At 41.1% G+C, this 21,086-nt stretch overlaps 1 long non-coding RNA gene across 1 annotated transcript in view; it reads right to left on the bottom strand.

Annotated features, from left to right (window-relative positions):
- Positions 1 to 21,086, bottom strand: part of LOC118804373 — a 57,988-nt gene that overhangs the window by 1,484 nt on the left and 35,418 nt on the right. The window contains exon 2 of the long non-coding RNA XR_005006980.1: positions 4,759 to 4,762. This is a non-coding gene — a long non-coding RNA (uncharacterized LOC118804373). The remainder of the gene's footprint in view (positions 1 to 4,758; positions 4,763 to 21,086) is intronic.

Genomic DNA, 21,086 nt, shown 5'->3' with positions numbered 1-21,086 from the left:
GGGCAAATGGTGCAGATTTTCTGCTGGAGCAAGATAAAGTCTTGCATGAGTGGACAGGAGCATGACTAAAAAACATCAGTCCAGTGCAGACCTCTACCTTGAGGCATATCCATGACCATCTTTCCAGCTCAAGATTGAAGATTCAGAATACAGGTCAAAAATACAATAATTTTTTTTTAACACAGCTGTATTGTGAGTGTGCAAATACTACCGTTCAAAAGTTTAGAATCACTGCTTGTAAAAATATAAAACTAATTTGTTGAAAAAACATTCAATCATTCATCATCATTAACCACCTAATCCAGATAGGGTCACGGTAGCAGTTGGGAGAGCAGAGAATCCCAGATGACCCTGTCCCCTGCTAATTCTTACATCTTATTCCCGGAGACCCCCAGCCGCTCCCAGGCCAACTTGGAGATATAAACCCTCCAGTAGGTCCTAGGACAACCCCAGGGTCTCGTCCCAGTAGGCCGTGCCTGGTACAACTGCTTCAAACTCAGCTGCAAACTGGTCCAGTAAGCGCTAGAGGTACCATGCAATCCAGCCAAAAGAACAACATCATGTGCAAATAGCAAAGATGCCACCCTCCAGCCTCCACACATAATCCCCTCCTGACTTCGGCTACGCCTTGACATCCTGTCCATGAATATCACAAACAGGAGTGGAGACAAGGCACAACCTTGGCAGAGCCCAATGCTAACAGTGAAAGAGCTTGACTTAATGCCAAGTATATGAACACAGCTCTCACTCCGGGAGTACAGGGACTGAATGGCCTGGAGTAGTAGCCCCAGCACCCCATACTCCTGGAGAACCTCCCACAAGATATCTCAGAGAACATGGTCATAAGCCTTCTCCAAGTCTAACAAAACACATGTAGACTGGGTTGGCAAGCTCACATACCCCCTCAAAAAATCCATGAGATGGTGAAAAGCTGGTCCATTGTTCCACAGCCGGGACGAAATCTGCATTGTTCCTCCTTAATCTGAGGTTCAACTATCGGTTGGAGTCTCCTTTCCAGCAACTTGGCATAGACTTTCCCAGGGAGGCTGAGCAGTGTGATACCCCGGTAGTTGGCACACACCCTCTGGTCCCCTTTCTTAAAAATATGGACCACCACCCTGGTCTGCCAGTCCAAGGGTACTGTTCCCGAGGTCCATGCAATCGTGCAGACACGTGTCAGCCACAACAGCCCCACAACATCCAGCACCTTAAACATTCCAACTACCTCAAAGACCTTCACCAGGGAAATGGAGTCTGGCATGCCAGAAGCCTCTGGCCCTGTCTCCCGCGAGGGAGGCTTGTCTCTCGGATTAAGGAGATCCTCAAAATGCTCCTTCCACCGACCGACAATATCCTCATTTGAAGTCAGATTTTCTCCACCCTGCCAAATACAGCTTGGGCGAAGCCACCCCGACCTCTCCTGAGTTGCCGGACAGTTGTCGAGAACCTCCTTGAGGCTGCCCGAAAAATCTTTTTCCATGGCCTCAACAACCTCCTCCCAAGCCCTGTATTTTGCTTCTGCCACCATTGCCACTGCCACCTTTTTTGCTTGTTGGTACCTATCTGCTGAGTCAGGAGTCCTCCGGGCCATCCAGTCCCTGAAGGCCTCTTTCTTCAGCTTGACGGCCTCCCTCACCACTGGTGTCCACCAGGGAGTTTTTCGGTTGCTGCCCTGACAGGTACCAACAAGCTTATGGCCACAGCTATGCTTGGCAGCTTCCACAATGGAGGATTTGAACAGGGTCCATTCAGACTCCATGTTCCCTACCTCCTCCAGAACATGAGAGAAGCTCTCCCGGAGGTGGGAGTTAAAATCATTCTGAACAGGGGCCTCCGACAGTCATTCCCAGCACACCCTCACTATTCACTAGGCTTGATGCCTACCGCATCTGACCATCAGTCTTCCCTGCCATCTGATCTAACTCACCACCAGATGGTGATCAGTTGACAGCTCAGCACCTCTCTTCATCCGAGTGTCCAGGACATGGTCCCAAGTCAGATGAAATGACAACAAAGTCTATCATTGACCTCTGACCCAAGGAGATCTGGTACCATGTACACTTATGAACATCCTTGTGTTTGACCTTGGGGTTTGTTATGGACAATCCATGCCTAGCACAGAAGTCCAACAACAATTCTCCATTTGAGTTTAGATCGGGGAGGCTGTTATTCCCAATCACACCTCTCCAGGTCTCCCAGTCATTGCCAACATGAGCATTGAAGTCTCCCAGTAATACAATGCAGTGTGTAGGTGGGGCCATTTCCAGAACCCCACCCACTCTCTCCAAGAAGGCTGAATACTCCGACCTGTTGTTTGGTGCATAAGCACACACAACAGTCAGTTTTCCTCTCTGCAATTTTAATTTGCATTGAGGTGACCCTCTCATCCACCAGGACAAACTCCAACTGCACTCGTGAGTATCCCCACACCGGCCTAGCACCTCTCACCCTGTGCATCTCCTGAGTAGGAGAGGGATACAGCCCTATCAAGTAGTTAGGTTCCAGAGCCAACACTGTGGGTGGACGTGAGCATGACTAAATCTAGTTGGTACCTCTCAACCTCCCTTAGCTCTGAAGATCCCTAGACCATGCAAGCCCTTCCGCCCTGGCAAGGCCCCGATCCAGGAAAAAACATGTACACCATTATTTCATTATGACACTAGATCATTTATCATTTAATCATTATTCCCAAGAAACTTGATATAAAACATCTATAATAATGTGGTCACAACTGTACATTCACATATATGCACATATATAGATAATGGTAGCAGTTTCTGAAACAACACAAAGAAAAAGTACATGCACATCAACACCACATTTATATATATTCTCTTAATAAACTGCAGTAACATAAAGGCTGTTGCAATGCAGATGTAATCAGCATAATTATACTTTGTGATAAACATCTAAACTGTGAAGCTCCCAACATGAATAACTCAGAAACATGCATTTGCACTGATTAAGTCTATATATCCACAACAGTGACTAGCCAGTTAAACAGCATTGCACTCAGTAGCCTAGCTCGCCGCCCAGCTTGTGTAAAGGGTTATTTGTAATAACCCTCAAAAAACATAGATAGCATTTTTCCTGACTCCCTTAACTGAACCCTCAATAGATTATCTTTACCTTTCAATGAGCAGTTTAAATATAGAATATAAATTCACATTAGCTCCAACTGCTGTACAGGCGACCATAGAGATGGATAGGCTGCCACAGCATCATGAGTGATACACAAGAAAATAAAAGTCCCCCTTTTAGTCAATGTGTGACTCATCTTATCAGCATAGGCACATAGGTGTAAGCAGTGACCACACACAATGGTAAGAATTTAAACAGTGACTGAAATATGAAGAATTCATAACGCTGCCCGCCTCCCTCCATCAAAGGGATTTAAAATGTTTTGTGTTTTTAATGTCAGTGTTTGCTAGTTTGCGATAGAGTATGTGTTATTTTTGCTACTCTGTAACGGAGAGTGAGCTTAATTAGGTTAAGTCCACCATGAAGCAGAGCTGGATGGTTAGAAGTGACCTTCCTTGCTATCTGGCTGTTCACCATGTGCCTTTTCTGATGGTGTAACTAAAGAGCAATTCTCATAGCCAGGCCGTGGGCTGTGGGTCGAGTGCAGCATGGATGGCAGACAGTTCATCACACCCATCAATATCCCACCTATGACCAGGCGTGCTCACTCACAGCAAGAGAGGTGCATCACACAGCTGGGAGGCCACCAATGTCAAGCTCATGTCAGTCACCAGTGGCAGAGCTGAGGTAGTGAGTCAGGGCTCCAACGTGCACAAGCAGCACCCTCTCCAGCATTGATTTCACAAAAATCAATACAAAAATATTTTGGTCTACTGTAGATGAATCTTATGCAATGGCTAGTGAATGCACAAGTTAAAACAAGCACTATTTTTCTACCGAAAAATTTGAAGCCAGGGCTCAATTTAAGTAATACAATAATAGCAGTATTTTGTTAAGTGTATAAACTATAGTAATATGCAATGATTGAGTTTGAAGTCATTTGTTTTTTCAAATATCTAATTAAAATACTAGATAGTGACAGTTATTCAGTGACAATACTACTAAGACTACTACCACTACTACTACTACTACTACTACTAATGATAATAATATTAATAAAGCTTTCAAAATACTTGTTCTCAGGTAAAAACCTACCAACCATAAACATTCCTAAAATTCTACATTGGTCAAAACCTGTCAACTTTCTGATGCCTGAGGAAAGAGGAAAAGCATTCAACCATCATTTAGTTACTTCTTTAATTGAGTTCCAGATAACAATTTTCGTGTCAAACTGTACAGCAAACCCCTTTACTTGACACTCTGGAATAGCACCACAATCAGATTTTCTAGCAGATTCCTCTTCAGACTGAATGTCAACTCAGTAACAAGAATGTTTTTGTTCTAACAAACATTAAGAACTCATAATCAAAATGAAGTCAAACTAATATTAAGCACTCCTGACAACGAAGAATCATTTGAACCAGGAAATATCACCTCAGTGTAACAACCACAGCACCCATTTTTAAAATGTTTGAGGCTCAGAGATGTCCTCATGGTCGCATCTTGACGTGTTGATGTCAAAATTTATGCTGCACGCTAATTCTTATAATGAACTAAGATACTTAAATGCATTATGTGCTGCTAAATCTAGTCTTTTTAACAGGCTAAACTCTAACTCCCGTCATCGATTCTCAACCATCTCTAAGCTTTTCAAACCCCCAGTAAGCATTATAGCACCTTCCTCTGTAACTCATTCTTACATTTCTTTGAAAATAAAATATCTAAATCAACAACTCACTTATGGTCTCCTCCCCTAAAACTTCCTTTTGCTCTCCTTTGAACACCCAGCCTCTAGACTCCCCCTGCTTCCCTGCTTTCAACCCTGTTACTGAGTCTCTTGTTAGTGAAATCTACTATTACTAATTATAAAAGTACGATCTGCTCCCTTGACCCCATCCCCACACCACTAGTCAAAGCCTGCATGTCTGCTTTGGTCCCCCATCTCACTTCTATCATTAACCAGTCATTATCTTTTGGCCATGTTCCTTACTGAACATGGGACTAGCTAGTATTGTCTTTCTTGGTTCATGAGTTTTGTGAAACAAGGTAAACTCAAAATTAATGGGTATGATGATGAAGAAATACATGAAGAGATATGGTGTATGTGTGAAGTTGTCCAACACTGAGGGTGACGGGCTTTGTGATGTGTGTGACAGTTCCCTGTCCAATAGGTCTTTTGTCAATTGCATAAATGTGGTCAGGGATAGAGTTCTTGGGTAGGAATATTGAGCTGTTCAACAATGGCTTGGTTTATGAAGTTCTCTGCTGCTCTGGAATCAAGGAGGGCTGTAAAGGAAAAAGATCTGTTGAAGTAATGAAGAGTCACAGGAAGTGGGAATGGCCCAGGAGTGGCCTGAGAAATGTCCTGACTCACCAGATCAGTGCACAAGTTTTGATTTGGTCACGGTTCTGTTGAAAATTACCTTCCCACAGTAGAGGCATAGCCTGATATTTATACGCTGTCGTCGTTTGGTGGCACTGAGATGCATTCTACCCAAATGCATAGGCTCTTCCTCTTCTACATGGAGGGAGTCTACATTCATACCAGAAGCAACGGCAGCCTGTTTAATCTCGCGCGCCTCCATGCAAAGACAAAAGTGCGGAAAGTTCTCATTCGTGAGATGTTGTTTGCCGACGATGCCGCCTTGACGGCGCATACCGAGGCTGGCCTTCAAGAGCTCATCAACTGTTTCTCCGACGCTTGCAAAGAGTTCGGTCTCGCGATCAGCACCAAAAAGATCAAAGTCCTAGGTCAAGATGTCAGCTCGGCACCCTGCATCTCCATTGGTGACTGCACTCTCGACGTGGTGGAGGATTTCACCTACCTTGGCTCCACCATTTCCAGCAGTCTCAACCTAGATACTGAGCTGAACTCCAGAATCGGCAAGGCCTCGTCAGCCATGGCCCGCCTATCAAAGAGAGCGTGGGACAACTCCATGCTAACCATCAAGACAAAGATTACTGTATACCAAGCCTGAGTGCTGACCACTCTGCTGTATGGTAGCGAGTGCTGGACTCTGTACTCCCGCCAAGAGCGCAGACTCAATACATTTCACCTCCGCTGCCTCAGAAGAATCCTAGGCATCTCCTGGCAGGACCACATTCCCAACAAAGAGGTCTTAGCGCGGGCAGGAACCACCAGCATGTTTGCTCTGCTCACAAAGCGACGCTTGCGTTGGCTCGGCCATGTGACCCGCACGCAAGACGGCAGAATACCCAAAGAAATTTTGTTTGGCGAGCTTGCCACTGGCTCTAGACCCACAGGAAGGCCCAAACTCCGCTACAAAGATACGTGCAAGCAGGACCTCAAAGCGGGTGGCATCGCTTTATCAGGCATTGAAGCAGTGGCAGCAGACCGCAGCGCCTGGAAACTTGTCGTCAAGTCAGCTGTTAAGATGTCAGAGCAGGGGAGAGAAGAGCAGTGGGAGGAGAAAAGGAGCAGAATCGGCACCTGCAGTACCAGTAACCGACTTCACTTGCAGCACCTGCAACAGGATCTGTCGCTCCAGGATCGGGCTCTACAGTCACAGCCGGCGCTGTAGTTCAACCACAGACTGATACCCATGGCGCAATCTCCATTGTCTCCCGAGACAGACGGATGCCAACAAAAAAATTCACATGCTGCTTTCTGCTCAGTCCTGAGTTCTTGATGCCACATGCATGTTGCTCTGAATCAGCCATTTCCATTGGTAAACAATCTCTAATATCAAGTCTTGAGTGTTGCCTCTCTCAAGGTACCCTCGAGAGTAAGTATTAATTAAAAAAAAGGAAACTTCTACTCTCTAGTGTTCCTTCAGTTTTTGTCTTGGGGTACCTCTGGTAAATAAAGGTTCTTTGCTTTTATTTGGGAAACTCTTAGTGAAAGAGTGAAAAGGATTTTTTTGGTCATTTTGAGAATTTCTTAGTGGTTTGAGAGTACCCCTTTTAAACCCTTCAGTTGGCATTACACCATTCTCTCAGGTGTTGAGTGGCATAGCGCATTATTTCCTCAAAATCAAAATTGTCATCCTCCCCCCTGACCAGTGTCTTTCTTTGTTTATTTAATTTCCTTTTGAGGTCTTTTTTATCTCGAGACTGTTTGGTTGTTTTTCCCAAGTAATTAGCCGTTCAATTTTCTCAAGTCAAATTTCTCACCCTCAAGTCCCTGTTGCTATGCACTTGAGACCACCTTCACATGTCCACCAGGTGGTGTGTCCCTTAGTGCTTGTGTTTACTGTCCTAAAGGTGGTGAGTTCAATGCTCACACAGAGTGAACCACCTGGTGTGTTACACAATGTCTCTCCCACAATAGCAGGTCCAAACAGGTAATCATTTGATGAGGTCAGCAAGCAAGTTCTGTTTTTATTTGTTTTTATTAAGTTCAACTGCTGTAGTTTTGAAAGTCATATATGCTCAACAGTTCAGAATCTCCTTTGTCACATTTTTCATTTCATAATGCAGCAAATATTTTCTGTGGATGACAGGTTTGGATGGCAGGCAGGCCAGTTTAGCACCTGGACTCTTTTAATAGGGAGCAATGCTGTTGTTATACATGCTGAATGTGGTTTGACATTGTCTAGCTGAAATAAGCAAGGCCTTCCCTGAAAAAGATGTCATCTGGATGGCAGCATATGTTGCCAAAACAGGTATATATCATTCATGGTACCTTCACAGATGTGTATGACACTCATGCCATGTGCACTAATGCACCCCTCTACCATCATGAATACAGGCTTCTGAACTGTGCACTGATAACAAGCTGAGTGGTCTTAAGCCCGGAGGACTCAATGCCCATGATTTCCAAAAAGAATTTCAAATGTTGATTCGTCGGACCACAGGACACTTTTCCACTTTGTCTCACTCCATTTTAAATGAGTTTGGGCTCAAAGAAGGTGGCAGCATTCCTGGATCCTGTTTATGTATGGTTTCTTCTTTGTGTTTTAGAGTTTTAACTTGCATTTGTGGATGCAGTGACAAACTGTTTTCACAGACCGTGGTTTACAGAAGTATTCCTGAGCCCACGCAGTGATTTCCACTACAGAATCATCTGTTTTAATGCAGTGCTGCCTGAGGGCCCAAAGATCATGACAGGCAAATACTGGTTTTTGGCCTTGTCCCTTGCAAACAGAGATTTCTCCAGATTCTCTGAATCCTTTAATGATATGATGTACCATAGATGATGAAAAGCAAAAGTTCTTTGCTATTTTACATTAAGAAATGTTATTCTTGAATTGTTGCACACAAGATTGCACTGAAGACAGTACTCTATTTTATTTTCATCCTCATCATTAAGAAGACTTTGAGTTCAGAAATTAAAGACATCCTTAATGTTTTACACAATTACAAAGGGTCTACTCAACATACACGCAATTAAACAATTAAATTTTTTTAGTTCAACATGAACGTATTTTGATTATTAGATGGAAAATTTGCAGATTGTTCATTTGAAATATCTCTGATTTGTTTTGGATGTGACTCGATCTGATTGGCCTGTTTGGTTGACTAGATTGTCCTATAAGAGATCTGATTGGATGGTGGTGTGCAGCGTCTGGTGGACTGGATTTGTTTGGATGATGCTGGGCTCCATGTTCTTGTAGAAAGGACAGATTCCACCCAATTTTTGGTGTCTAGGTTAGGCCTCTTCATGGACTGTGTTAACCTAAAAACATAAGGGACAAATCAGTTATACACTGTGTTTTTGCTATCAGTTTTGAAAGACATAAATTCCAGTTTTCAGTTCAACTCACCTCACTTCTGCTTGACTTGTGAGAACTGGTAGAGAAACAAGCTGGAGAGAAGAAGAAAGAGCAAATTTACAACTAGCAGTTTCTTTGGGTGTGCGTGTGTGTGTGTGTGTGTGTGTGTGTGTGTGTGTGTGTGTGTGTGTGTGTGGTGTGTGAACCATTACCTCTTACTGTACAGCAAGATTTCCCCCATTTATAGTAAAGTGCCAGAGACAGAACTCAAGGTCAACAGTAAAGCAGACACGCACACAGGAATGATGTTCTGCCGACCTGTGAAGTGATTGATTAATATTAATAAATTAATAAATGCTACATCCATTTTAATGCTACACATAAACTTAATATCTTTTAAAAACTATATATAAATACATACATACATATATACACATATTATTAGATGGGAAGTTTGTTCATAATGTTATGCCTGATCGGTATATATCACTGCTGTCAGAACAAAACCTTGTATCTCCATTTTTGTCACTTTTCAGTTTTGACATTATTTGAAAATGCATGTTGCTCTTTACATTGTTAATTGGGGGAGTCCTAACTAGCGGGTGGAATTGGAAACGACTAAATTGTGGAGAAAATTGGATAAAAATCCAAAAAACTATATAATATAAAATACAATCAAGTTTGTCAGCCAAAACATTAAAAGTCATTTCTATTGTTATTACTATTGTTAATTCAACAAAGGTTCAAGAGAATTAACAAGTCAGAGATACTTGTTTTTTGCTACACTTTAAAAATTTCCCAACTTTTCCGGAAGGGTTTGTATATTGTCTGTTCTCCTGTTAGCACATGTGCACTCATGTCCTCATGTCTTAATTCCCCAGTGAAGTAGCCTGAACATTTTTTGTTATACTATAACATGTAATATAATATTGTAATGTTGAATTGAATTGAATAATCACCATTACGTGTTTGACATACCAAAAATACACTGAACTACAGTCAGCTCTCACAGTTTGCTGTGTCACTTCGCCCCAGAAAGTGTTATGACAACCTAATGGTAACAAAAACATGTCACTTTACACAGATGCTATGTTAACTTGACATTGAAGTTGAAACTACTGGTTATTGGGATAAGCCTTCATAAATGTTTATGTAGGTTTATTTCAGTTGTCATGAAAGGCTTATGTAGATGGAAGCTTTAGCAAAAGTTCTGCCAGAACAATAGAGTCAACCAATGCTGCAACAACCTTCAGTATAAAGTATGCATCTGCTCATTTGCCCAATGAATATGCCATATCAGAGTTCATCAGACAGCTTGAATGTACAAAGAGAAAAAAACAGCACAGCAAACATAAAATCTAAGCCTTACATTAATCATCCTAGGGTAAGGCACAGCAGACGGACACAAAGAAGATGACATACTGAGATAAAATCAGACAGCTGCAATGTGCAAAGACGGGGTACCTCGGCCAAGTCATCATAGGCAAAAGCTTACTAATGTCTGTTTATGTTATGATGTTTAAACTAATGTTATGATGTTTCCTTTAAATTTTCCATGAGATACAGTGTAGTAAAAGATCATTGTAAGTAACAAATTTACAGAAAAGTATTGATATAATATTTTTAAAATAAGGTGTTGACTCTTTTGAAACACACACTCTACAGGACATTGTCCCACCTTTAAATGTCCCCTGTTACGTTTCTGAACGGTTACTGGATCTTCTTTTTTTATCTTATAACAATAGCTGTTTTTTAGAAATGAACTCAAGGTAAAAGTAATTTGATTTGATTAAACTACAAAAAGTACCATAACTAGCACAGTAACACGAACAAATTTAACTTGCTATTTCCCATCTTGGGCTAGAACTACAGCCACAAGTTCCTTATAAAAGTTATCGTGTCAATTTTCAACACAGCATTCTCATAAAAAAGTTACAGAACTTTTGATACAAACAATGTAAGGGAACCTCTTTCAAAAAGAATGAGAGAGAAAGAGATATAGAGATAGGAGAAAATACAGTGAATTGATGGGTGTAGTAAGTAGTAAAATAAGAAGCATAGAAGTTAAAGACTCACCAGCTGTGAAAGAGAAGAGGAGGATCACTGGGATGTTTCTCATTCTGACTAATCAAACTATATTAATAATAGTTGCTATTCCTGAAACACGTCTGTGTATAACTGACTGACCATCAATGAACTAATGATGATTGTTTGATCTCTGTGTAAACTGTCTAGAGACCTCCTCCTTGATGTGACATGGTGAAGTGGAAGTGTCACAGAGATGTCAATGACAAAATCCATCTTTATAATAGCATATATTTGGGCAGTTTATGTCAGGATGTCTCCCTTCACCTTATTTCCTCTGATAAGTCACCTCCCCTTTCCTTGCCTCATCCTTTTTGACTTTTGTCTCATATGAGATCACATATATGAGACTACACATTGCACCTACAGGAGCTTTTATGACATTCCTTTCTAAATCCATAGGCATTAATATGGAGTTGGTCTCTCTTTACAGCTATAACAGCTTCCACTCTTCTGGGAAGCTTTCTACAAGATGTTGGAGTGTGTTTGTGGGAATGTTTGCCAATTCATCCAGGAGAGCATTTGTGATGCCAGACACTGATGTTGGAGAAGAGGGCCTGGCTTAAAATCTCTGTTCTAGTTCATCCCAAAGGTGTTGAATGGGGTTGAGGTCAGGGCTCTGTGAGGACCAGTCAAGTTGTTCCTCACCAAAATCACCCAGCCATGTTTTTATGGACATTGCTTTGTACACTGGGGCTCAGTCATGCTGGAACAGAAAAGGGTCTTCCCCAAACTGTTCCCACAAAGTTGGAAGCATAGAATTGTCCAAAATATCTTGGCCTGCTGAAGCATTAAGATTTCCCTTCACTGGAACTAAGGATTTAGGCCAACTCCTGAAAAACAGCCCCATAGCATCATCCCTCCCCCACCAAACTTTACAGTTGGCACAATGCAGTCAGGCAGTTAAAGTTCTCCTGGCTTTTGCCAAACCCAGACTCGTCCGTCAGACAGACAATCGTGATTCATCACTGTACAGAATACAGTTCCACTGCTCCAGTCCAGTGGCAGCATGCTTTACACCTTTGCCAACTGAGAGTATACTATTTATTAGGGATGCAGGAAAAATCGATTCTTAGATGCATCGCAATGCGGACATGAACGATTCTGAATCGATTCACAAATGTCAAAAATCGATTTTCGAAATATTTAATTTATAACGTAATGTTGACGGAACGCTAAAGGCGGATTTTGGAAGTGCAGAAGTGCAGCACCTGGACATTCTGTGATGGCACACAACAAAAAACACTACTGGATGAGTGAGAAATCCGACCGGCTCCCTCTGCATTAAAGCCAGGTTTGATCAGGAGTCACAACACAAATGTTCAGAAGAGCCATTTTGTCCTTTCAACAAAAATCAAACCAGCTTGGGAGCCGCAACTTTTAATGTCCAGTATGTCTCAGTATGTGTTAATGTCCTAGTATAGGCTAAACAGTATAAACAAAAACGCTGATTTACTCTACCCTGCTTTAAGCTTCGCCTACAGCCGCTTTCCTCCCATTTCCGCCAGAAAACTTTTCCTCAAAACTAGAGCAGTTTCTTGTAAAATGTCTCTCAACATTCGACTGTCTTACGAGGCTGAAGTCGCTTCTTATTCTCCAGCTTCATGTTCGAATTTACCCGTTCCACCTTAAATTCTGACTGAGGCGCCATTTAAGGTGGAACGAAAAAATTCGGAAGAGAAGCGACTTCAGCTTTGCGACTTTGGCAGTCTCTCGTTGCAGATTTAGCGTACCAGGAAACCAACTGCGCTGCTTATAAATGCAAATAACGCTTCGTTGCTATGTGACCTGCAGTCTGCACGGCAATTCTTAGTCGTTGCGAAACAGGGCTTTGGCGCAATGCTGCACATGTCCCATCTCGATCCCCCCCACCCCTTTCTCTACAACGAGACCAAAACCAAAGTTATAAAGTCACTAAAAACGGGAAGAATAGCTGTAACATATGCTGCATGGACATCCATTACCACTGTATCTTATTTCACCATAACTGTGCATTTTATCGCAGATGAGTGGCAGCAGGGTCTCATGTGCTCCAAATGCAGTGAATGAAAGCCTTCTAGTTCACTCGCCTCATCACTTCCATTTGACTTATTAATAAAAGATATTGGAAGTAAAGTCATTATGGATCATTACAAATACTTTGCTTTAAAACTACAAAGTCCTCAGTTAAAAAATAGAAATGATGTATAGAAAAAAAAGATGCATCGATAATCGTTTTATAATCGCATCGCAGCCCTCTGAATCGTAATCGAATTGTGAGATGCCTAGAGATTCCCACCCCTACTAATAATATCCTTGCCCCCCAGAGGCCTGAACAGGACCCCCCCCCCACCAACACACACACACACACACACACACACACTCCTGTAACACCAGCCTTAGCCATCTGCCTTTGGACAGATAATTCACCCGTATTATTTTCAGCCATTTTGACATACTATGACGCTAACATTGATTTTCCCCGCTAAATTTTAAAAGATGCCGACCAATCAGACATTTGTTTTTATAACTATACGTAAGATCAAACTCCTCTCTTCTGTCCATGATGCTTTGAGCAAGAGTATTTAAGAGTTAGTGTTTCAAGAGCTAAGCGGCTAAGCAGCTAAGAAGCTAAGAAGCCATGGCCATCGCCCCGGATGCCCCTAAAAAGCCGGTGACAGCTTTGTCTAGATCGACTTTGCGACTCAATGAGTCGGACAAATTTCACACGTGGCGACTATCGAACGGGAGCTACTTTAGATTTGTTTTTAATGAACAAAATCACAGCGTTACCCTCTTCAGCAGTCTGACAGCGAGTTTCACGGATGCGTCTGCTCAATTTACCCTGCATCGGAACGAATGGAGCGTTTTCAAGAGACACTGTGCTGTGCTTAATGCTTATGTGATCTACAGATGTACAGAGTGTGAGCCCTCTTATGATGAGGTATACAATTTAACATTGGAAACCTTCAGGCAAATCTTTGTGTACTTTCAGTCTCTGTCCAAAAAGGAGCGACGGGTTTTTTGATTTGTGTGTTAATGTGATTTACATTCTCAGATGATTCGTGTTTGAGAATGAAACCAAAGAAAAAGACTGTCAACTTGTTTTTAAATGGAAATACTTTCAAAAGATGAATGAAGAACAGTATATTCACTCCCTTCACCCTTCCATCCCAAAACCCCTCCACCCCCATCATTAAATGATTTTTATACTTTTCTACGTATATCTGCAAAGTCCTAATTGTATGTTTGTTCCTCTTTAGATTTCAGTCAGGATTCCTATGAGCTTTATCAACCAACTTCTCCATGTAAGCGTCTTTAATTCAAGATAATTATGGTCATTGTTGTTATTATTTTCTTTAGTTTATTTATATTTATTCATTTATTAGTACACAAGATAGATCAAGACGAGGCTGCAAATTTCTACGCTGAACCAAGACTATGTCCTTTGAGTAAGTAAAATTAAATGATTTTTATATTTTTCTATGTCTATCTACAAAATCCTAATTGTATGTTTGTTCCTCTTTAGATTTCAGTCAGGATTCCTATGAGCTTTATCACCCAACTTCTCCACATAAGCGTCTTTAATTCAAGATAATTATGGTCACTGTTATTATTTCTTTAGTTTATTTATATTTATTCAATTCTTAGGATGCGAGATAGATTAAGATGAGGCTGCAAACTTCTACGCTGGCAGTGATCTTTTTAAAGATGATGCTAAGAAGCCTAACATCATTCCTTTTTCAAGCACCCCAAATCAGATAGTGTCTGTACTGGATCATAATTTGTCAAGATTACAAAATACTCTAATCGAACACAACACGTGAACACTGTGAATCTGTTTTTATTAGATGCAGTGAATCAACTTAATGAAAATTTGTCATTAACTCATGAGTGCGGCTCAGTCTTTGAATCTGTAGCATCTCCTAATAATACCTTACAAATAACACCAGAAATTCTGCATGATGCTTTCTATCAACTAAACCAAAGTCTGTCAAGGTTACAAAACAATCTGTAAGAACAAGGACCGTCTATTCAGTTGAACCCTTTTCTAATAGATGCAGTGAACCAACTTAATGAAAGTTTGTCAGTACCACATGAACGCAACTCTAATATAGAGTCTGTACTGCCGCCTCACAGTATCCTAGAAAATATGCCATCTCAGGATTTTTTCTTTGAACTAGACCAAAGTCTTTTAAGATTAAACGATAATCTGGTAAATTTAAGTCAGAACACATCAACCAGTCCTGTTTATGATGATTAACATAACTCTTTTACGGCTGATAATGAAATCAGTAATCCCCCATCACCTAACACTGAAAGAGAGGATGAACTGAATGACTTTTCTCCTCCTTTACCTAACACTGAAAGAGAGGATGAACCGAATGGCTTTTCTCCTCCTTTACCTAACGATGGAAATGAGCAAATGGAAAATGGTATAGATCGAAATATCATCATATCGTCTCGACAGGTTCAACACCACAGAAATTAGAAGGCGGGTTTTCCTTTTCCTCACTAGGTAATGCTGATAGTTTTGCTGATTTTTACAATTATGTTCTTGAGATTTTAAACCAAATGTTGGATGTGGCTAATGATGAAGTAGGCCCGAGTGATGTTGTACATGTTAAAATTCAAAGTGATTCACTCAATTTTTCATCGCGTATTCAGGTAGACAGTGGGATAATCGAATTGAATTCTTTTCTGTTGTTGCTCGAAAATGCCATACAGAGTTAAATTGAAATACTTTCGGAAGAAACTTTGCAACTAGTGATTCGAATTGCTCATGACCCGCAAGGGGGAGGGCGGCAAAAGCTATCACACATCTTCAAGTCTGAATTTGTTCAGAAAAAGATGAAACATTTGTACGTGTTTCACAATAAAGACAACCTATGCTTTGCCTTATGCATTTCCCAATTATTGAATCCTGATAAAAACATTTTTCAAGTAGAACAAATTGCAAGACAACTGCAACATGATGTAGGGCTATCTGTAAACAATATGGTTAGCTTTGCTGACGTAGTGTGTTTTGAGCAACGATTGAACTGCAAAATTGTAGTGTTGTACCGAACCGCTAACAAAACCGGTTACTCTGTTTTTCAAAACACCAAGATGCCCCATGACAAAACCATTTACTTGTTCTTGCAAGAAAATCATTATTATGGAGTGAAAAATCTTAAAGGTTTACTAGGTACGTCCTACATCTGTCCTTACTGTCACGCAGGCTTTAACGATGCGAAACATCACAAATGCGATTTCTGTTGCAACGTATGTCTCAACCGTGACTGCCCTAATCAGCCTTGAAAGACTTGAAAGATCGCAATATTGTTATGATAAACATAAAGCAGCTATCGGGACGGATGTAGAACATTCTTTGTGCAAAACTAGATTCCACTGTCCTGAATGCAACATGGTGCAGGATCAGGGTAAAGGATCCACAAAGCATCAGTGTCGTACAAGTCTATGTAAAGACTGCGGTGCCAAAGTGAAATCAGAAATTGAGCAGGAATGTTTTATGGAACCTTTAAAAAGAGAACCTTCAGATGAAAGGTTCATCTTTTATGTTTTTGAGGCCAATCAACAGATGGGTTACCACATAGCAAATTACATATGCTGCATTGATTTCAGTGGTAAAGTGTGGACGGCCGACGGAGACGCATGCATTGCCGCATTCTTTAAGAGGTTTCGCAGGAAAAAATACAAAAGGCTACACTTTCATAGCGCACAATGCCAGAGGGTATGATTCATATCTTTTGCTGAATCATTTGGTAAAAGAAGAAACAGCACCTAGCATCACAGCACAAGGTGGTAAAATCTTGTGTTTTGAAGATGTTGAATATGAACAGAGATACATCGATAGTCTCTCTTTTCTCCCTATGAGACTGAGCGCTATTCCAAAAGCCATGGGTTTCACAACGGAAAAAAGGGGTATTTTCCGCATTTCTGGAATACCAGAAGTATGTAGGACCTTATCCACAGCCCGTGTTCTACGGGGTAGCTACCATGATAGCTAAAGAAAGAGATGAATTTTTTGAGTGGTACAATACACTCATGGGAAAGGTCTTTGACTTCAAAAAAGAGAATATTGTGAAAATGACGTTCGCATTCTGAGAATGGGGTGCTTGGCTTTCAGGAGTGAGATACTGGACAGCAAAGGGGGTTGATCCGTTCAAGTGTATCACAATTGCCGGCGTCTGTTCAAAAAAAAATCTTCAGAACCAACTTTCTGCCTAAAAACATTTTAGCTATTCCGCCTTTAGATAATTACATCGACAGACAGAAATCATATTCCACACCCTCTATCCAGTGGCTCAAGTACCACTCTGACAGAGATAAAATTCCCATTTGACACACTGAAGATGAAGCCAAGTTTGGAAACTACTTTGTGGATGGTTACTTTGAAGATGGTATTATTCGAAAAGCTTTTGAGTTTTTTGGTTGTTTTTATCACAGTTGTGATAAATGCTACCCTTCAAACTTACCGCATACACTAAGTAAGTCTTCGCAAACCTTTGGGGACATCAAAGAAATAATGATCATCAGTCCCTGGAAAAAATCAGGACTTTGCAAAGCACTTACAACTTGCACATTACTGTGATGTGGGAACATACATGGAACGAGATGAAAAAGTCAAACGAGGATGTGAAAAACTTTCTCAGTCACTTTATCTTTCGTGAGCATTTGAAACCCAGCGATGCTCTGTTCCACAGGCGTACAAATGCTTTACATCTCCATTATGTAGCTCAGCCTGGTGAGAGAATCGATTACTATGATTTCTCGTCTCTCTATCTGTACGTGAATAAGACAAAGAGGTATCCTGTAGGTCACCCCACCATCATCTTTCGTCATTTTGAACCGCTGAAAAATTAGAGCAAAGGTTCTACCCCCTAGGGGATTGTGGGCCCCTGTCCTCCCATACAGGGTGAAAGACAAACACGTTTCCTTTATGTTGAACATGTGCTGAACTACAACTGCAAAGTTGTAACCACACGGATGAGGAGAGGGCTCTGACGTGTAGCTGGTGTAGCGTGGAGGTGATGAAAGCCCTTGAGAAGGGCTACAGACTGATGGTGTTTGAAATTTGGCACTTTCCTAACCAGTCAGATGAGTTGTTTAGATGATTACATCAAAATGTTTCTAAAGACAAAACAGGAGAGCTCAGGGTACCTCTCCTGGGTAGTTGATGAGTCTAGTAAGAAAGAGTACATTCAAAAGTATGAGGAGAATAAGGGGATTAAGCTGGATGAATCTCGCATAGTCGTTAATCTTGCCAAGAGATCTGTGGCTAGGGGTGGGAATCTTTAGGCACCTCATGATTCGATTCGATTACGATTCAGAGGGATGCGATGCGATTATGAAACGATTATCGATGCATCTCGATGCATCTTTTTTTCTATACCGGATTTCTATTTTCCTACTGTCTGAGGACTCAACACTGCAGTTGATTCCTGGCAAGTTAAATCTGCAACTATAGACTGTCGAACACTAAACAGTTGCAAAGCTGGAGTCGCTTCTCTTTAGAATTTTCCCGTTCCACCTTAAATAGTGCCGCATTTACATTCGGCGCCTCAGGCAGAATTTAAGGTGGAACGGGAAAATTCGAACAAGAAGCTGGAGAATAAGAAGCGACTATAGCGTCGGAAAACAGTCGAACACTGAGAGACTTTTTACGAGAAACTGCTCTAGTTTTGAGGAAAAGTTCCCTGAGGGAAAGGGGAGGAAAGCGGCTATAGCTAAAGCTTAAAGCAGAGCGGAGTAAATCTGCATTTTCATTTATATTGTTTAGCCTTTACTAGGACATTAACACATACTGAGACATACTGGACATAAATGTTGTGGCTCCCAAGGTGGTTTGACTTTGTTGAAAGGACAAAATGTCTCTTCTTATCATTTGGGTTGTGACTCCTGACCTGACCTGGCTTTAATACAGAGGGAGACGGTCGGATTTCTTGCTCATCCAGTTGTGTTTCTGTTATGTGCCGCCACAGACTGTCCGGGCGCCGCACTTACCCACTTCCAAGTTCCGCCCTTTGCGTTCCGTCAACATTACATTATAAATTAAATATTTAAAAAATCGATTTTTGACATTTGTGAATCGATTCAGAATCATTCGCGTCCGCATTGCGATGCATCTAAGAATCGACTTTTTCCCGCACCCCTATCTGTGGCTAAACTGGCTTTGAATTCTTTGTGGGGTAAGATGTGTCAGAGACCCAACCAGTCAAACACTTCACTGATCAAAGACCCTAACGAGTTTTTGCAGTTTATGTTCTCAGATATGTGTGATGTGAGTCATTTCTCTTTTCTGAATGATGAGGTGGCGATGTACATGGATAATAGATGTCTCAAACCAGGTAAAGCTAATGTTTTTATCAGCATCTTCACTACAGCCTATGCTAGACTTGAACTGTACAACTTGATAGATGGACTGCAACAGCGGTGCTTGTACACAGATACTGACAGCGTCATTTTCAAAAGTAAAAAAGGTGATTGGCAGTGATAGGTGGTCTTACAAGCGAACCATTTTCTTTTATTGTATGTGGACCTAGCAATAGTGGAAAATCTTTTTTTATCAAATTGTTATTGGAAAATTGTATGTATTCCATGTCGAAAATCCCAGAACAAATTGTATGGTGTTATATGTGCTGGCAGCCTCTCTACGATGAGCTGCTGCACAAAGTAATTTTTTTTTTATTTAAGTATTTATTTTTTTATTTAATTGAGTAATTCAAGAATGTAATCCCTGGCTCCTTCTTTCATTAGACAAAACTCATCTTTACTTCGAACCATTTTAATTTTCAAATCAACTCTGTTCAGTAAAAGTTTATCCTGAAAAAATATATCTGAGTGAATGTGCCCCATCAAGTCAAAGGTTTTGCTTTCCGCGCTGGAAAGGGCCCCGGCCTTGAATCGGCTGTTATGACCTTGAGGATCTGTCGCATCCATCTGACCGGCCGTGTCTTTATAAAACAATCCGGCTGAAAATTGCGTGTCTAAAGATTCCCTGGCAAAATTAGAAATGATCTCGATAATAGATTTATATGAATACATGTTACTCGACTGACTGATGAGACAGTCCCCAAGCATAACGCCTACTTGTGAAAATAGAGATGCTATAGGATAGTTTACAACCCTGACCTTAGCATCATTAGCTATATCGGATCCGTCAGAGTTTGTGAATTTACACCGTAGATGTAAAAAGGTGTTGTTTAGGTCTAGGTAATCTTCACTGTTGCCGGCGACATAAAACTCCAAGGGACTGTTAACAGTTACGGCTGAAAGTGGCAGTATTTCAACATAAGTATATTTTTCAATACTTGTTTGAGTGTAGGGTAGAGTAAAAATATCCAGTTACGATTTGGTGCATTTGGCGGAAAGACTGTGCAGAAAGGCCATGGCGTTAGAAAATATTCAGTCTTCAGAAAGCTTGTTTCTTTGTTTGCTCCTTTTCACTCTGACCTTACCTTTTTTTATTCGGAAATACTACCCTGCCTCCCAGGAGGCTGCCTAGTGTTCTTGCAGGCAATCGCCACAAGTCCCGACCCATGCTGCTCTTGCGTTTTGGTGATGATGTTACTCACCACATCTCTTACGATTCCTTTTGCCGCTGTTTTTAAATGAGGTTTTACGATAGATATACCCCTTTAAATAATAGGAACCGCCATCCTAAAAAGTGATTTGAAGATTCCGTCGAACCCCGCCCCATACATGGTCCATTGCCGGCCTGATGTTTGTAGTAGTCCACATAGAGCTGAGGGTCCGTCTAGTATGCTCCAATCATTTTTCAAACATGAAAAGAATGTTTTGCTGGTCTAAAGTGAAGTTTAGCAACAAATTTTCTGTACAGAAAAGGTATGTGCTTATCCTGGTTGGATTTGACTTCGATGACTATATTGCTAATAAGACTCTTACTCACAGGTACGTAGTGTGGCTTGTCATAGGCTAATGTGACAATTTTGTTATTCTCACCAGTTATATGTACTCATCTCAACAAAGGCACAAAACTGTCCCCAACTGTTTGATAATGAATAATATCTGTGTACACAAACATGGTGTAAAATCCTGCATGAACGTTGGCCAGATAGGGAGCCTCAGGTTCATGACGTGTGAATTCTTTGTTTTGCTCCAGACCGAGCACACATGATAAATTTCCCTGAGTGCCCTGTGAATAAGATTTGTCGGTTACCATACAGATTTTGTTGATCTTAACATTATAATCAATTTTTATTTCAATAGCTTTTTTACAACTCTATTAATTTCCTCAACAAG

This window comes from Colossoma macropomum, unplaced genomic scaffold, assembly GCF_904425465.1.
Source record: "Colossoma macropomum unplaced genomic scaffold, Colossoma_macropomum, whole genome shotgun sequence".
NCBI lineage: Eukaryota > Metazoa > Chordata > Actinopteri > Characiformes > Serrasalmidae > Colossoma > Colossoma macropomum.
The sequence above is the reverse complement of the archived record's forward strand: the minus strand, read 5'-3'. Positions and strand labels throughout refer to the sequence as shown.